The 19,570-nt window shown below is 38.6% G+C and overlaps 1 protein-coding gene across 6 annotated transcripts in view; it reads right to left on the bottom strand.

Moving 5' to 3' along the window:
- rdgA (retinal degeneration A) overlaps positions 1 to 19,570 on the bottom strand; it is a 381,463-nt gene that overhangs the window by 222,711 nt on the left and 139,182 nt on the right. The gene's annotated exons all lie outside the window — the stretch shown is intronic.

Below are 19,570 nucleotides of genomic sequence, written 5' to 3'. Positions count from 1 at the left end.
ACTATCATTGGATGAGAAAACGATGATAGAGATTTTCTTCAAAATCTCATCGAATTTTTCGTCATGACAGAACGTGACAGTGTTGTGATCATCGTAATTACTAGCTCATTTAATACTATTATAGTTACTTGTACCGAGGAAATCTTAATAATATATCCACTCTACCGATTACATACGGTAGTTTGCTTAAATTCATCTAAATTAGTTAGAAATGTAGATGTCATAACCGCATAAGAATTATTCTCATGAGTGCTTGATCATTGAAAAATGACAAGAAAGCTAATGATAGGTAGTTTCGTCTCGTGATAGTGAGAGAACCTGTTTTCTCATCGTCACATGATGGCAGTGATATTTACCAGCTCTGTTCAGAACAGTACTTCATCAGACTACTAAATAGTACGATTCTACAAGAATTTTGTTCGCGAATGCTTTCCTGTGACAGTCATCATAGCGTCATTGTAGCGACTCCTTTTGAACCACTCCAACTCAAACCCAGGGGATCTTTTGCTTCGATCATAGTCACCACTCTCCTTCTATCGAGCACATCTTCAAAGTATCACGTACTGATACATATTCATCCTGGATGCAATAATTCTGTACCGTTACGGGTGAATCTCCCATTTCACATAGCGCTGCGTCAGATAGGGATAATCAAAATTGAAACGTGCATTCGCTCATTGAGAAAAACTTGCCAGGACTTGCTGAGGTTACCACATACCATTGTGTATTTTGCCAAGTGTCCCATCTCCTCTAACCTCTACTTGTCTTCGATGATTCTACAAAATGGCCGCTTCAACAGGCTTCCGCAAGCTTATCGTTTTTTTTTCATGTTGGGAGATTATTTGGTTTTGGTATTCCCATATGATTCAAGTATTGCTATAATAATGCAGCAATCCTGGCAGGATCGCCATTGTGAGGGATTTTATTATCGATTCCCAAAGAATCACCCAACGTGATATTTAAGCAGTCCCTAATAAATTTGCTATGGTTATTTTGCTTAACGACGTGTTTGGGGTATCATCCAAACCATTTGTCGAAAAGTTCGACTATTTGGGTTATTGTTCGTTTATGGTATTTGTTTATTGGGGGTGGAAGTCACCTTACTCCTACGATTTGGCTGACGATGAAACAGGAAGAGTGAAGCAGTAGCAACCTGTGATTGCCTCTGCCGAATGTTGAAGTCGAATGAATGCATGATGTTCATCCATTTGACAGTTAAACGAGGGATAAGGCATCAAGGATATCCGCCTACCTTAAGGGTGTACCCCGCAAGACCATACTGGAGGAGGCTGGGTTTCCGGCCCGGTCTAGGAATTTTTCGGGTTGGAAAATTTCTCGACTTTCCTCACTAGTACTTGTCACACACACACTCGCAATAAAACTAATAAATAAACTAGCCAGAGAGGGGCAGGGGGGTCGACTGCCCCCCTAAGCTCAGCAACACAAATACTTTCGGGGAAATGGCGTTCGGTAAAATGGCATTCGGCCAAATTTTCCATAGTAATTTTTTTTCGCCCCTCCCTACCTCGAAACCTGACTACGCCATTGTCTAAAGCACTCAAAACTAAGAAGAGAGCACGCAATGAGCTAATGTTCGATAAGCAATAAGCTTGAAATACGAAGAAGAAGAAGAAGAATAAACAAAAGGGTGATCCTCCAATCCAACTTTGTTATTTTTGAAAGTAAAGGCATACAATCTTCAACAAAGTTGTAACGGAGATAATTTCAAGTAACTTTGGCAGTGTTGCCAAATATTTGTTATTCACGTTTGAAAACTTTAAACGCATTTTACTCTGTATTTTAGTTTTCAATTTCACCTCACCCTTATTTTTACATAAGCACGTAAGACAAAAAGTGATTTTCGTAGTTCCTGAGATTGAATCAATTTTTGATCAACAAAAGTCAGAACTCAGAAGCTATGAGAAAAAAAAACCTTTGTCTTTGTTGTATTTTTGGCGCTTTCTTTTACATAAAAGGATTCATTCTCCTCAGGTATTGGTTTAAATGTTTTTGATGCTAATAAAAATGGAATATAATACCAAGATATTTTTTTTAAGTGATTCCAAATTTAACTTGAATTATGCAACTGAAAACTTTAGACACATTTTTTAGGTAGTTCGTGTTCCTCAACACTTTTTACATAAGATAGATTAACTGACAAAACGTTCAAAGCATAGTTCTTGTGATATAGCATTTTGGAAAAAAAAAAAGTAAAACTTTACAAGAAAGCGAGCAAGAAAGTTACTTTTTTGTGCGTTTTCTAAAGCAGTGGAATTACTTTCCAGACCTATTATTTTCGCAAGATAACGGAAAAAAGTGAGCATTGTCACGCCAACAGCAAATAGCAATAGCAAAACAAATTGAATTTCAGGCTCAACCTTCTCCGATTTGCATGATCCTTTCCTTATTTTTTGTTACGACCATTTCGAATCTCGCAAAAAAAATCTTCGACGCAGCTGTCCACTGTCTTCCTTCAACCGGCAGCCTTTGAAGAAGTAATTCTATTGATTAAGCATATAAAAATCAACAAATCTGCCGATCCACCAGCAGCTTTCGCCAAACATATTGACAAATGTGTTTAACGAGATTGAGACTGGTGAATTCCCGGAGTGCCTGAACACAGCTCGTGTCGTGCCGATTTTTAAATCCGGTGATCCTACATGTGCTAACAAGTACCGTCCAATATCGGTACTGCCTAAAATACTTGAGCAGATGATTGCATCATTGTCGTTAGAGTTGGTTGTAGCACTCTCACTGCTACATGTGAACTGCTGGATGAAATTGCCCATACGATTGTCAGTCGGCAATATTCGGGGGCGTTATTCTTCGATCTTAAGAAGGCGTTCGATACTAAGTATAAGTTATGAGCTACTTCTCCACAAACTCGAGAACTATGGTATAAGAGGAAATGGATGGGTACTTCTGAAAACTTACCTAGCTAACCGTCAGCAATTTGCGTCTGTGAACGATGGGAAAAGTGAGCTCAAGAACAGATCATATGGAGTACCTCAAAGCAGTAATCTAGGGCCATTGTTATTTCTGGTGCTCATCCTCGCCTAAATCTTCACGAACGGAGAACTGGATCCAAGAATCGCAAGATCTACGGCTTATGCAGGAGTTTTTCAAATCAAACTTTTTATCGTTGGAAATGGTTCTAATGTTGGCCTATGGATCTAAGATTGGGCCCATCGCTAAAAATCTGCTATTTATCAATTTTATCTAGATGACCGCATCATTGGGACGGCACTAAGGGGTATTTTTGGTCGGTTTTGAAAGTTTAGTCGATTGTTGAATTTATGTACGGGCCCAAATTAGGGCCATTTAGGACGACATTACATCCATTTCCCCTATATGGTTTACCACTCTTCAAGACGACCAGTTCCAGAGCCTCCGATCGTTCAAGTTGAAAACCTAAAGAATAGACTGTCGGTATTGTGTGGGGTATTTCTAAAAATAGCACCATTTGTTCCGTTGAATTGGATGATGAACTTGTAATATTCTTTTGTTCACTCGAGGCTCCAATATTTAGTTAAAATATGGGGAACCACAAGCATGTTTTACTACAAAACCGGTGCTTGAAAGTCATCCTAAGAAAACCGCATCTATACCCAACGGAACAGTTGTACAATGACCTGCAGAATTCGTTGTTACCAATTCGAGGACTTCAAGTGTCAAGACATTAACACACGTGCATAATATTGTAACAAATCCAGTCACCTATCACAACATGCGAATCACAATGAACCTCTCCGAAAGATCAAGTAGATACTATGGCAATATACGATTGGGCCCACCAAATACAGAACTCGACAAAAAAACACTTTGGTTGCCAAGGTAGTAAACTGTACAACGAGCTGCCAACAGTAATCAAACAACAGGAATCCATCGATCTGTTCAAGGCAAATCTCAAACGACACCTTAATTAAGCTTAATATCTTGCGTTACTTATGTTGAAACCAATGCAAATCAGGTTTGGGCTGGTAGAAATCCAGCTCTCGGTAAACTGATTCGACGTCCTCAGCGGCCCTCATCTGTTCATATGCCCTTCGGTCTCGTAGAACATCAGCTCTCTGTTGGGTAACTTAGGTTGCTATATGTCTGGCCGAAGCCACCACTGATACCAATGTTTGTCCAACAAATGGTTCCAGATCCGGAATATCTGCTCCCCAACGACATCCTACGCTTCTGTCGTTTAGCTGATTAGACGCCCTCATCTATCTTTCCGTCTGAAACTTTGTTAGCATGACATCCTACGCTGATTGGACACCCCCAGCAGCCCTCATCTACCCTTCAGGTAGAACACCAGCAATATCTGCTTCACAACGACATCATTAGCATGGCATCCTACGCCTTCGACGTCTGGCCGATTCATCGCAGTCCACGTTCCGTTCACTAACAACTGTCTACCTTCAACTGCACACCGACGTTTGATAACAACCTAACTGCTGTATAAATATTCAGCCATTCCATAGCAAAACGATATAGTTGTTCTCAGTACTTAGTAGTTTTGTTCCTTATCGCAAAATGTTAGACCCGTATTTTTTTTTGTCATTAGAGTGACCATTTACATGCGTGACCAAAACATCATTTTTTTTAATAAAATTACTTTTTTTTTAAATGACTTTTGAACCACTGGGTCGATTTCAAAGATCAAAATATCAAATGAAAGGTAATTAAAAATACTTTTTAGGAAAAATATGATGATATTAAAAAAATGGGATTTTGTTTTGAAAAACATTGATTGTATTGGTTTTTTATTTGTCATTGAAAATTTAGGCTTTTTTACACAACATATCAAAAAATCACCGATGTATTTTTTTTTCGTTTTTGAGTTATATTTTATTGAAGTTATCAATTTTTAGGTTATCGCTCAATACTTCTATGCGACTAGACTACCATGCATCTCTATTATTATAGCGACTGTAACATGGTCACGACGCAATCTGAGATGGTCGCATCAGATCGGTTCGTCATTTGGCGTGGAACTGCTCAGAATCTAAAATTTGAGTTTTGTGGTAATGTTACAGAAAACAAACATTTTGCGTTTGTAAATTAGAAATGTGATTTTTTTTTCAAACTTAATGGAATTAAACTTTTTATTTAATTGCAACGTCGTGTTCTAGAGTCAATTAATAAAAATCCATAAAACAACGAAAGTGCAATGATGTTTACTGTTGTCCATTAAAATGTCTTGTTAAATTGTAGTACCGGAGAAAAAATCAATTTCGATTTTTAACGATCAATGCTCAAACAATGAAAATTTGTGTTATGAGAGCAAATTTGTCATCAGTTATCAGTTATATTTTTATTGTTAAAATGCTTTCTACAGTAAATTTCTCAAATACAATGATTTTCATTGTTGTTAACCATGGTAATCGAATAAAATTTCCTATGTTTTAACAGTCATGGTTACAATGACAATGAAAATCATTGTCATCATTGGATGTTTTTTACGGGTTCACTCATTTAACGGATGATTTAATTTTTGCTAGGAAGTGGAGCGGATACTGTTGCCTCCCTTCCCCCATCGCCGATCTGCTGGCGTGGAAAAGATATAATTTTTGGAAGGCGCGTTGTTTGTGAGGTTCCATATTCATGGTCCATGTCAGTAGTCGTTATAATTTCCGGTCGAGATATTTCGTAGATGGTCTGTATCAGAGTGGTTTGTCGAGATGGAACAGGATCCATTTAAATTAGTTTGAATGGGTTATTTGCCGCCATCATCATCCAAGATCAGGCACCTTCGTTTTACCCTTCGAACTGTGGAGTGAGGAGGCGTTCGTTCACTTCTACTTTGTATTTCGGGCACACGTAGTTTATGGATCCTTAGGCACCCTCATTTTGGGGAAGCTTCACCCTCCCTGGTGGTGGTGTTAGGATGCGTGTATAAGCCAAGAATTGCTAAAAGTTGACGTTTGAATCTTTGTTTACAAAGGCAGATACGACTATTTGAAAATGCATTCTTGCAGAGGTGGAAAATGTTCATTTTTATTGCAGAGATGTCACCACTAAATTGTTTGGGGGAACTAATGTTATGACATTTTTCCCAATAATATATCACCTTTGCTCCTTTTGTTTGTACTACCATTCATCCGTGAGCTCGCATCGAAGGCATCCAAAAATCATATGCACAATTACGACGAATATGATAAAACACCCAAGTAACCACCAAGCCCGCTAACTACTCGATAATCGCCCTTTTTGCGATATAAGGTAAATATAGGGTTTCCGAACTTTATATCAGTCGTATAGCTGTCTTATATACCAAAAAGGGCGATTAACGGGCTTGTTGGTTACTTGGGCATACTGTTCTATTGTGACCTAATCAGTTATTACCGGTGGCGGGTCCGATTTGCGGTACGGTCTAGATATCATCTTCCCTGCGCATAGAGTATCATTATGGTTGCAAATCAATACAATAATTCAGGCATTATTTGGCATTGGTTATCAATTAATAACTGTGGAAGTGCTTCATCAAGAACACACAGATGAAATTACGTGTAATAGCGTCAAAACCAGGAGGATGAAGAATACTGTCAGATGAATATCACAAACTCAAACTCAAAATAAAAGCTACTATCACCTCAACAGGATTTCGTTGAGTAAAGGTGAGTAAAAGGATGTAGGATGTATACGTAAATCGTGAAAACTCTCCTGAAAACTATGAGTCAAGGTCTAAGAACTCAGCTGCATAAATAATGATACACTTTAAAGAATCCCTTTTAAATGTGATCGATTTCTCCAGCAACTGTAATTTCTTTCTCATCAACTGCGAAGCGCCCTTCGCTTCATCTTTCATGCTTTCCACGAATCTTACAAAAAGGATGTCATAAAAAATGCATTCCAAATCTCTCGAACCTAGTGCTTGCTTCTTGTAATAATCCTTGTATACCTCATGTTGCTCTCTATATCTGCAAGGATTTTTTTGATTGCTTCGTAGAATTCCAGCCTTCCCAGCCCCCGCGCCTTAGCCCAATGACGACGTAATAACGATCGGCCGTTTATTGGATAAGTTTGTTATGGGTTTTGTTCTTCCACCATGGTCCACGGCTTTAGAGCAAAACAGGAACCCTGGCATCCGCCACATGGCTAGAAACGAGGAAAGGAAATCCTATTAATTTACGACTTTTCCCGTCAGCTCCCGGAAGAATCAGATCGTTGTCGGAGGTGATGGGATTTTTCAACTTTTGTCTGGCGAAATCAAATCTAATCGGTAATTTAATCCCGGAGAAAGTTTAGTCTCGAGATGGGTACATTAGGGATAAGAGGAGGAACTTTTCTCTTTCTCCAATCTGGAATCGCAGAGCACTGCCACTTTTAGCCTAATGTTGACACTTGACAGATTGGCTACATTTTCGCACCCACGTCGACGGAAGGTACTTGAATTTCACTCGTCGTGGAAGGAAAATGGCCAAATTTAGGATCCAAAAATAGCTCGTAGGCCTAATGTTTGCACGGATTTTTGCAACCCCAAACGACGACGACCACCAGCCAAGAGAGCTGGGAAGATGAGCAATGATAACAATTATGAGAATGGTCGTTTGACGTCAGTCAGTGTAGCGCTTTGCTTCTCGGAAAAGTTTCCCACGGCAAGAAGTTCATCGACTTAGGGATCGTGCAATAGTTACGTAAGCACTTTTGTGGAGTTCCAAAACTCCCCTCCCCCCTTTGTAAGACCTTACATTTAGTATTCATAAGATAATAAGATATTTCAAACATCCCCGCCCCCCTTAATTCTTACGTAATTGATGAATGACCCCTTATAACTCGCTCTCTCTCTCTCTCTCTCTAGGGGAAAAGATGGCCTAGTGCAAACATAAGCCAACGACGACCAAACGGCCGGGTGCTGGGAATGTGGTGCGATTGGTCGGGACAGGCGAGGAGCGGAATTTATTGATTGGTAAATAATGGTGGGAAAATCTTCACGAGTTCCATCAGGCTCCACTTTGCGACTGTTGACGACAACGGCGGCTTCATCTTCCACAATCAGTCAATCTTCATCAGCAGGCAATGGAAGGCGAAAGTTCCTGTCGGAAGAAAATATAGGTTCTTTTGTCATCGGCATGACAGATTGTGTCCCTCGACTTATCAGTGAAAGTGACGCAGGACAACGAGATTGCAATCTACGAGAATGGCATTTGCTCATTATAAAATTTTCGATAGGCAACAAAAGATACAGAAAGCTGACAGGAATAAAGATTAATGTTTAATCCGCTCATGTTGATAAACCTTGGCAACTAGTCAACTTACAGGTCCAAATCATGATTTCCAATGCAATTATTTAAATTTCTGCTGATGACATATTAAGTCAATATCCGTTGTCAATTTGACATTGACTTTTTTCCAAAAGTATAAAAATGGCAGATGAAATGTTTGGTATGCAGCGGAGTTGAAGCATTCACTGGAAGTTTACCAAAGAGGCTGTTCATATGTTAAGTAGTTAGACCGTTTTTGAGAGGTTTTAGACCACCCCATCCCCTTGCGTACAAATTAGTTGGAATTGAATGGATCATAGACAATCGACAACCCCTCCTCATAAGGTGTCGTGGTTTTCGAGGCTCGCAAAATATGAGCAGCCCTAAATTATAATTGGAGGATGAAAAATGACTTAGTAAACCACCCGATCATTCGAACAGAAAAATACCCACCGGTCATTATAAAACAGCAATTTCATAGAAAAAAGTTAGAGGGGATCATAGAATTCTGTAACAATTTTGAGCTACAATTTTTCAATTTTCTAGTAATATTTATTTTTTTTCTAGTTTTTGCTCATGCACCTCCATCCAAAGTGGCTATTAACTAAACTTAACTACAAAAACTAAAAACTTAATATTTTTGAAAAATTATAGCTCAGAAACGAAAAACCGTACAACTCTGAGTTTTTTTTATGTTGTGTAAAAAAGTCCAAATTTTAAAGAAAAAATATAACATGCAATATTTCCTTTGGTCGCGAGAACATGAAAATCCTGAAAATCAATTATAATCAATGTTTTACAAATTTAAACCATGATTAAAGTCCATATTCATATTTTTCACAAAAACTAGATTTATATTCTTTAATTTCACCTTTCACCAACAGTTAAGATTTTAAAAATCTTTTGGAAAAAGGCAGATTTTTCGGACCACCCTAATGGTGAAAAAAAAAATACGGATCTAATATTTCGATATGGAACAAAATGACCAACTTTTACCAAATTCTAAGATCCACGCTAGTTTTTTCCTATGGAATTGCTGAAAAATGACCCCTGATTTTCCAATAAAAAAAAATCCAGGTACAGTGCCTACCCGTTTTTGGCAACCCCATGAGCTACTTATTTCCTCAGTATCATACTAGTGCCTTCTGAACATTTTTTCATGAAATATCACATGGACCTCTAACCCATGAAGAGTGATCCTAAACAATTGAATAAAGCGTTCGATACATTTTATATAATGCAAATAAGGCATAAATCACGTATTGCCAAAAACAGAAAAGGAGCGTTTTTTGCTAAATACACACATTTTAAAAGTTGGAAACGCCAGGTAATCAGATCAAGCAGTAACCGGGATGTTAGGATTTGTGAAAGAAGCTGCATCTCGATATAAATCCAGTTTCCTGGATCTTGAATTTGGTTCTGCGACACGTTCGAAGTATTCACAGTTTGTCTATGAAAATTCACTCCAAACTTTGATTTGATTGTTCTTAAGCATTTCCTTTAGAATCATTTCCACAGAGTTCTTTTCAGAATTATTCTCAATTTGAAATTCTTTTTGGAAGTCGCTACACTACGCTAGAACACTCCAAAAAATTCTTCTTCGTCCATAGTTTCTCTTCGAATTTTAAACTCTTTCACTGAATTCACGGAAGCTTACACGTTTTTAATTCGCTTTAATTCTCGGAATGCTCCATAGAATTCCCATGCATTTCACCTCAGAATAGTCGACCAATGATTGAAAATGGCCTATTAGCTTTTGAGAGCAAAACTTGCAATCCCTTTTCCCTGCCAATACCATCATCGGGCAGGGGAAATTGTCCTGCCGAGAAACGTCTTCAAATTGTGCACAGAATTATCTTGGATTCTAAATTCTTCTGGAAATAGCTTGGAATACTCCTTTAAATTATCTATAAATTATTTTCGAAATGCGCATGGAATTATCCTCATAACGTTTAGTGGAATTGTTCCCTTAAAATTCGATTCCCTTTGTATTTTTTTACGAATCCTGGAATCCTCTTCACAATCGTCATGGAATTTTCCAGATAGGTGCTTACATACTCTGAACTCACTCAATTGACTTGGGAGCTCTAGCCGAAACTTTCGTCTTAACTCCCTAAAAATGTTCTCTGAAATAAAGTCTGGAACGCGCAAAAATTGGTCAACTTCAAATTGGTGTATTTCTGTTAGAAATGCATTAAAAAAAACCTGAAATGCTGCATTTGGAATTCAAGTGTATATATAATGGTTACTATGATGAGTTTTCACCGTTTGCTCTCCAGTTTTCAAAATGACGTCCAAGTAAGAGAAGCAGCGTGTCGTGCTTGCGCAACAAGAGAATCCGATGTTCTCACACGCCAAGTTGGCATCATTGCTGGATGTTGCCAAATCGACCGTGACAAACGTTTTAAAAGTGTTCGGTGAGCGTCTGTCGACCACCAGGAAGCCTGGAAGCGGCGACAATCGTAATCCGGACGCGGCAGCGATGACGAAGAAGGTGGCGGTGAAATATAAGCGGAATCCTAACCTCTCCATCCGGGACGTCGCTGGCAAGCTCAATGTCTCCCATACTACTGTGCAGCGGGCCAAGAAACGAGCCGGGTTGTCGACGTTTAAGAAGGTGAAGGTGGCAAACCGAGATAACAAACAAAACACGTCGGCAAAGCAACGGTCCCGAAAGCTGTATACGAATCTGCTCGCAAAGTTCGACTGTGCCGTCATGGACGACGAAACTTATGTGAAGGCGGATTTCAAGCAGCTTCCGGGACAGGAGTTTTATACCGCATCAGGCACAGGGAAGGTGGCTGAAATTTTCAAAACCATCAAACTATCGAAGTTCCCAAAAAAATATCTCATCTGGCAGGCATTATCATTACTACGGGAACCATCAATCAAGAGAGCTATGTCCATGAGTGCCTGGAAAAGCGGCTGCTATCATTCCTAAAGCAACATGATAGACCAGTGCTGTTGTGACCAGACTTGGCGAGCTGCCACTATGGGAAAACGAGCAGCAGTTCGGCGGAGAATAAGGTCGATGAGACCACTGTGCAAAATTTAATGGAAGGGGTTAAGCGGAAGGCACGGCAGTTCGGAATAAACGAACATTTTTTTCTTTAAATATATGAATTGATCTACCAAAAGAAAAATAAGAAGATTTTTGTGATATGAATTTTGACTGAAAGAAACGATTTTTTTGTCGACCAATTTTTGCGCGTTCCAGTCTTTACCTCTCAAATTCATTCTAAAATCTGTTCAAATTTGATTTCGAAAAAAAAAATCCAAAATTCACTTAATAGTTCTTCAAAGTGACTGTATCCTAAAAATCTAGTCCATTCCAAGGGTCTTAATAGGGTCTTATTTTAAAAACGAAGGTTCTTTTCCAGATTTTCCAGATTTGTCATAGAAGCTCATGGCTTCAAATTCCCGGCTGCAACAATGAGAATTACAAAGAGGTAGGAGAAAAGTTCTAAGGTGATTTTTCTTGGTAATTTAAGAAGAATTTTATTATAATTCTGAGCAGAATTCCAAGGTAATTATCGAAAAAGAACATGTTTTGATTATAAATAGGTTAATATTAAACGATTTCATGGTGACCAGCAAATTTCGATGATAAATTTTCCAGTTTTTTTCCGATTTATTCAAGGAATTTTGATAATTTCGCCGATTGTCTTCATCCAGGAAAAAAATCTGCTGTCTAAGTAAATGATTTGCTTATGCTTAATTTCATTGTACATCACACAACAGTGATGGGAAAATTCAAAAAAAAAATCCAAAATCAGGAACAACCGAAAACCACTGCTGATCTTGAGATCAGCAAAATCACAAACAGAAAATCACGGCTGTTTTTTACGTTAGCTGATTTATGTATCTAAACCCATCCAATATGGGTACATATCTATGGATTGGGCTCGATGAGTAGAAGTGGAAAATTGACATCCACCGTCATTTTGGAATCCACGATGTTGATTTTCCGCATCTACTCATCAAGCCCATTCCGTAGATACCCATATTGCATGGGTTTTAGAGGCATATACGCTGTCCGGAGGCCGCCATATTGAATTTTAGTCCGCTATCTTGGATTTTTGAATGGTGGCGGATGTCGCTTTTTCACTTCTACTCATCGAGCTAATTCCAAAGATACCCATATTGCATGGGTTTGTATGTGGAGGCCGCCATATTGGATTTTGGTCCACCATCTTGAATTCCAAAATGGCGGCGAATGTTGATTTTCCACTTCTACTCATCGAACCCATTCCGTAGATACCCATATTGCATGAGTTTAGATGCATATTAACTGTCCGGAGGCAGCCATCTTGGATGGATTTATGGAAGCCATCTTGGGTTGAAATTCACCATTTTAATTTTAATTTTAATTTTAATTGAAATTATCTTTTGTAACCGTTAGATTTTTAATTTGTGCATAGTTGTTAAATGTACCGTCACGTCTCTTAAAGTTATTTGGTGTTGGATTAGTAGGGTTAGTAGTCGTTGTGAAAAAATGTTAATTTGTTAGTAGGATTAATTGTTTTTAAATTTGAAAATTATATAAAACCGTACAACAGTACAGTGGGTATGAGTATTCCATCAGTGGGTACAACAACATTCGGGCGAAACTACGAATTCAAAATGGGTGGAAAATAACGTCTCACGAGAAGAGCAATGGGATGGGAAAAGCGCGAAGGAAAACCGCCATTCCTTAATCAGTATCTGGCGTTCGTGTGCTTCGGACCGTTAAAACCAAGTGTCCGCAAAGTAATAAAAGTGAGTGGTGAATCGCGGGAGTACCTATCTGTTCAATCAGGTAATACGGCTTATCTAATTAATTACGGATAGCTAACATTAATCGAATGACCATAGACTAGTACGATAATTAATTAAAATAAACCCCGTTGCCCTCACAGGACCTTTTTGTGGTACCATTCGGTACAACGCCATTTTGTGAACCAACCGACTAAGTCGGTCAGGAAGCACACGAGTCGGATTATTGGTCCTTAGTGGCTATTAATCCTAACAATAAAGGACATCATTTCGATTTGGCATTGCAAGGTCAAAATCGTCGCATTCCTCGGGCCAAGGCGGCTCTAAACGCTAAAGAGGACCCCTCTCAGCAGAGTCACTCCGGCCTTGCCTGGACTCTGGTGATTCTCGACAACGAGGGTAGACGCCAGGAGACCGCAGATCGCCATCGAGTTAAGTCGATCTGTTGTTCCAACATCACCACCCTGTCAGGCTTGATTCGCCCGACGTCAAGCTCGTCGTAAGTAGGATCATCGGCGAGCGCTCGCACATCGGCAGAGTAGTCTTCGGCAGAGCAGAATCAACGGCAGCAGTTCAGTACCGGTACGTCAAACCCCCGAAAACCCACTGTACATCCATAAAATTCAATAGAACTATTAGAAATCAAATCCACACCTGCTATAGTTTTTATTAATAAATAATAGTATACACCCTTTGATTACTGTGTCATTTAAACTTTCCATAGCTTTTAGTCAGGTGACAGTACTGCACGTTAAGATCGCGAAGCCCCTCCAGATTACCCAGTAGTAAGCCGACCTTGAGACACAGCTCGAGAGGTTTCTTGCTACTGAGCCTTTTTACCGGGATACAGACAGTAGAGTTACACTTTCAAATTTTCTAAGAATTCAATACTCTCGGAATTTCCTTGGAATTGTCATCACAACGCTTTTAAATTTATTCTCAGAACTCATTTAGAATATTCCACGGAATATTTATTAGAAATGGGCCTGGAATCCTCTACACAATCGTCATGACATTTCCAACAAAACTGCTGAAAGATTCAAATCGCCATTAGAATTCTTCAAAAAAATCTCTTGGTATTTTTCTATGTATTTAATACATTGACGTTATCATTGGATTTCTTTCTGAAATCTCTTCAAAATTCTCTTAATACATATTTCATCACAGTGACTGAATCATAAATCCAGTTCAAGGGGTCTTGAAATTGTTGAAAGGCCCAGGATCTTATTTTCCCAATTTGTCATCGAAATTCAAGGGGGTTTTCCCTGTTTGATTTCAAAGTTGCCGGCTTTTCCCCGGGTTTCCCGATTCACTGGTCACCCTGTCATTTGGAAAAGTCTCACATCATAATTTCATAAAGAGGAAAGCCATGAAGGCTCAGAGATCGTGGCAATTCCAGAATATTAATTTTTCAAACTGTAATTTTTTTACACATCAGTTATAGTAAACTAGTATTGGTGCTGAGCACCAATGCTACCGACGGAGGCAGCTCCCACACCTAGATCCTACCAATCGACCCATCAACTCACGAACTGAGGACCGAAGGCTTTAATTAGACGTGATCAAAGATGTTAGCCTCAGAAAATCCCAACGGCACCGACTGGAATTGAACCCAGGCCTTTTAGGGTGCGCTTACCACTATTCCACCGTACCCGAGTCGTTTCTATAACGATGGTTTTTAAATAATTGCAGAAACTTTGTTTGATAGACCCAACAACAAAAAAGGATTAAAGTTAGCAAGCATTTCGTCAAAAAACCACCTCGAAAGCAAAAAATAAATCCGAATTCATCACCACAAGAGCGGTGCTTGTAATTCTACCTTCTCGGAACGGAAGCAAAAAAAAACGAAATCTGGCCAAATCACGCTCCGGTGTTTGTGCATTTTCGGTCGGCTGTCCAGCTTATCAACTTGTTGATGCTTGCCCGGAGGTTGCGTCATCGACGTCTACATCATCATCAACATCATCATCATGGTGATTTCCTCGAATCTGAACACACAAAGAGACTCGTCTGGCCAAATATTATCCACGTGTACTGTTTCCGTTCGTAATTGGACAAGCGAAATATGCTGTTACGCACTCGCACGTGTACGTGGACCACCGCTGGAAAGGCTGAGCGAACGACTGGGTTTCTACCGGAATTTGATTCATGGTGTATGAATAATGAATAACCCTGGGCTGGGTCTGACAAGGTATCTCCGCGCACACATCTTGCTGAGCAAGATGACAGTCAACTCGGTGAGCACGGAACTGATGGATGAGTTTCATTAGGGCCAGGCAAGGATGCTGCTGAAGATCTGCAAACATTGCACAATGCACACTGGGCCAGGAACAGAAATTAGCAAGACAAAACCTCTAGCGCATTGGGTTTGCATTATATTGAAATGGTGTTTTTGGCAAAGTTTCTCGGTTTAACATGCGCCTTCATCTGGTAATAGAAATTAGTTCTAATTTTATCCGCATAGATGGTGCTGCGATACTAACTTTCTTATTTCACATGCTAGAGGTGTTATGTCTTTGGCAAAGTTGTAGATCATTAAAAAATTTAAAAAAATGTCCATTGATTTGAAGTTCTAGGTATTCAAATAACAAAGATATAGTGAATATTGTAAAATTTAACAGAAATTTACGTTTTTTGTACTATTTTCCATAAAAACGACAAATCCTTCATTTTTAACGCCGTGTATCTTTTAAGTCGGATAATTTGAAAGTTTTAAAGAAGAGTTCCCAATGTTTTGGGTCGATGCAAGCGAAATATTAGCCAAAATAGTGAAAATTACCATGATTTTCATAATCCGGTTTCTCGAAAAGTAGCAAGTTTTGCGCTTAAATCGTTGAACGTAAAGACGAATGGTGTCTTCAGGGAAGGTTATATATTTTCTAGAAATTTTTTACCCAAGGCAAATTAGAGTGGTCCCTATTATTATTGAGTTCAAAATATAAACCTTTTAGTTATTTTAGATAGACCTTAGGCTAAAAATCTCTAAAATAAAGATTAAGAAAAAGATAGACCGGTGCAATGTTCTACAAAGTTGTAGAACCATTGGTCAAGATACACATTTTTCATCTCTAATGGTTCTCCATTCAAACTGGTTTCAAAAAGGTAACTTAGAGTGACCCTTAAATAATATTTTTTTACAATAACTTACTATACATTGATTTCTCTCAAATGATTTGTTCTAGACACTTTTAGAATTTCTAATGGCGCATGTTTTTGCTCGAGTAACTTAGTAGGTATCTCTTTCTGTTGGAATGTTATCAATATGTTTTTTTCTTGTTTTTTTTTTTTTCATTATAGTCACTTCAACTCTCTTGGGTCATTCGTGACTTGTCCGGGATGAGATTTGAACTCGTGACTTTGGCTTGACCACTACGCCGGGGTCGCCCCTCTGTTATAAATATTTTTTGTTGCACAGTAGGTCTCTTTATTTGACCATTCTAGTTCTATCTTCCTCTTTTCAATTAGGGTTTCTCTAAAAACAGTTTTTTTCTAACTTTTTTATTGCACATTTTTTTTTTAAAGTAGATATACTTTTAGAACAAATTACAGTCGACAGTTTAGGGGGTTAGCAATTATCCATGGCCCATACAAATTTTAAAAATTGTTTATGGACAATTGTCTACGCAGGGGAAGGGTGTGAGCAAGAATCCCAAAAACGTAGTTAACGAACAGCCCCTAAATTACTCGTAGCCGTAGAATTATGTTTGGGCATTTTGAAGTGTATTTACTAGATCAAAAAAGGTGTTCTCGCAGTTTTAATCTTCACTCAACATTGATATGTGGTCATGTCAGGCTGGCCAGTGACTTTTCATTTTGAAATTCCCGGTTTTTCCGGTTCAAATCGTAGAATATATTCAAGAATAAAAGACGCATTTTTTACAACGTGACCAACTTTAAATATTCAGTAATGATTTGTGGAAAAAATAAAAGCCAAATTACAGAAAGTGTTTTCTAAAGTTATAGGAAAAAATCAACTCTATAAGGCACTTAATGTATTCAAAACAATTTATTGATCTTTCGAGATACTTTGATAAATCGAATTCTCCCCCTTTTTATGCCCGATACATCTTATGATTTCACAGCCCTAGAATTTATTGAGATTAAGGTCAACAATGCATTGTAAAAAATAAGAGATTTAACTAAAAAAAATGAACTTGATACAAATGAGAATTCGAGCAATTGTCAAAGCTCTGAGACTTGGAAGCATTTTAAGGGTTATAAAAAAAAATACAGAACAATCGATAGAATCTTGCGGACAAACCCTGGAATATCCAGTAAAATTTAAAAGTATTGCAAATGTTGATTTCAAACAACGATTGAGGACGATTCTCACATAGTTTTCGAATGAGAAGTTCTGAGCAAACTTCCAGAATTATTCTGACATGAAGTCATGAGAAATTGTTAGAAGAATTTGGAGGGATTTCTGTGGATAAGATTGTACTAAATTAAACTATTAGGTAATTTTTGAAGAATCCCAAGAGAATTATGATGAGAATTCAACAAGACACAGAGTTCTAAGAGTGTTCTGGCGATAATTTCAACCCTAGTGTGAAAGATTCATCAGAGAGCTCCAACAAAATTTATTGCAAAAACATTGCTAATAATTAGAAAGAAATTCTTTGAAATACTCCAAGGGGTTTCGAAATAAAATTTCGAACGATTTCTTCTGTTTTGCATAGAGTTAAAAGAAAATTTTGAAAAGGATTTCAATGAAATCAAAGTCTCCAAATAGGTTTAAGGAAATTCTAAGACGGATTCTTAGAAGGGGTTTCAAGGAAATTCCAAAAAGAATTCAACGATAATTATTATGCAGAGTGTTTTCTGGTTAAAGGGTGTCCACGATGAAATTGCCACACACAAAATTGATTCGCAAAATTCGAGTTTTCATCCGATTGCCATCAAATTTTCAGGGATTGAGAAATAACTATTAAACTTCATTTTACCATTTTACTCGTATTTTATTTACAGTCCATACGCAAATGCCCGCACCTTGGCCTTAACCCCGGCCATAAGATTCTGCACAACCTGTGAATCAACCGTTTTTTGCATGTAAACCCATACTTTCTTCAGTTCCTCGACTGTCTCCGGGCGGAGCTCCGGAGTGTTGGGAGGGTTGAACATTTTCGGCACGAAATTGACCTTATTGTCCGCATACCACTTCAGCACGTCCTTGGAGTAGTGGCATGAGGCCAAATCCGGCCAGAAGATTGTTGGGACGTTGTGGGCCTTCAGGAGAGGAAGCAGCCGCTTCTGGAGGCACTCTTTTATGTACACCTGTCCGTTCATCGTGTCCTGGGTCACGAAAGGTGCACTCCGCTTCCCGCACGTGCAGATGGCTTGCCAAACCAGGAATTTCTTCGCAAATTTGGACATCTTTGGACATGCTCCGGAACGCTGAATTTATCCTTGGCCGTGAAAAACAGGTTGCCGGGGATCTGTTTGAAGTCGGCCTTCACATATGTTTCGTCGTCCATGATGCAGCATTCAACTTTCGTCAGCATGTTGAGGTACAACTTCCTGGCACGGGTTTTGGCGGACTTGTTCTGCTTCTCGTCGCGATTAGGGGCCTTTTGTACCTTGAACGTTCGAAGCCCAGCCTTAGTTTTGGCCTTCTGGACAAAACTTCGGCTTAGGTGCAGCTTCTTAGCCACATCCCTAACGGAGGCGTTCGGATTTCGGTTGAAGGCCCCAACTACGTGGTTGTGATTTTTGGTGTTGTACTGGGCTTCCGATCGGTGGTCAACCGTTCCTCGAACCGCTTAATCACTCGCGACACCGTGGAATTCGCGATTCCCAACGTTTTAGCGATGGAACGATGCGAGAGATCCTTGTTCTCGTGATGAATGCGCAAGATTTTATCACGCACGAGCTGTTCTTTCGACTCCATTTCCGCGAGTTTTGATCACAGGACTTTAAAACTTGCAGGATGTAAATAATGCACTATGAACTAAATTCACCCAAATTTTCATTAAATTCTACCCAACGGTTAAAAAGTTAGAGCAATTTCATAGTGTGGCAATTTCATCGTGGACACCCTTTAATTTAAGAGGAATTCTATAATAATTCAGAGCAGAATTCCAAGTTCATTCTGAAATCCATATCATAAAAAATTTTGGATAAAAAAGTTTCAGTTTTTACAAATATTTGTTTTTTAAGTCCCGCATCTTCAATATTTTGTTTTAAGGCCCATGCATTTTACATCTGAAAATTAATCGCAAAATCAATTTGAAATATTGATGAGTGATTAAATTCTTAAAACAATAAGCCGGGAATCTGAAGAAAATTATGCAGCAAATAGAGAAATAAATTCATTTGTTAAATAAATCACTCTATTTCAATGGTTTATTCTTAAATTTATTCCTATGGTGTGGTTAATTTATTCAAATTCCCAGATATTTCCCGGTATTCCCGGTTCGCTGGCCACCCTGCCATGTGAATAATACAATTATCTATGCAACTCTTGAGATATTAACGTTTGAAGATTGTTTTTTGGATTAAAATAACCCATAACTTTTGAATGTTAAGTTATACCAAAATACTTTCTTCAGTAAAAATGTATGTTGTATTCTTCGCTAAAACTCTTCTGTCGACTAATTTTTCAAAACAGTTGAAACTATAAG

This window comes from Ochlerotatus camptorhynchus, unplaced genomic scaffold (genome assembly GCF_037179485.1).
Source record: "Ochlerotatus camptorhynchus isolate MF236.1 unplaced genomic scaffold, CSIRO-AGI_Acam_v1.1 ptg000067l, whole genome shotgun sequence".
NCBI classification, from domain to species: domain Eukaryota; kingdom Metazoa; phylum Arthropoda; class Insecta; order Diptera; family Culicidae; genus Ochlerotatus; species Ochlerotatus camptorhynchus.
The sequence above is the reverse complement of the archived record's forward strand: the minus strand, read 5'-3'. Positions and strand labels throughout refer to the sequence as shown.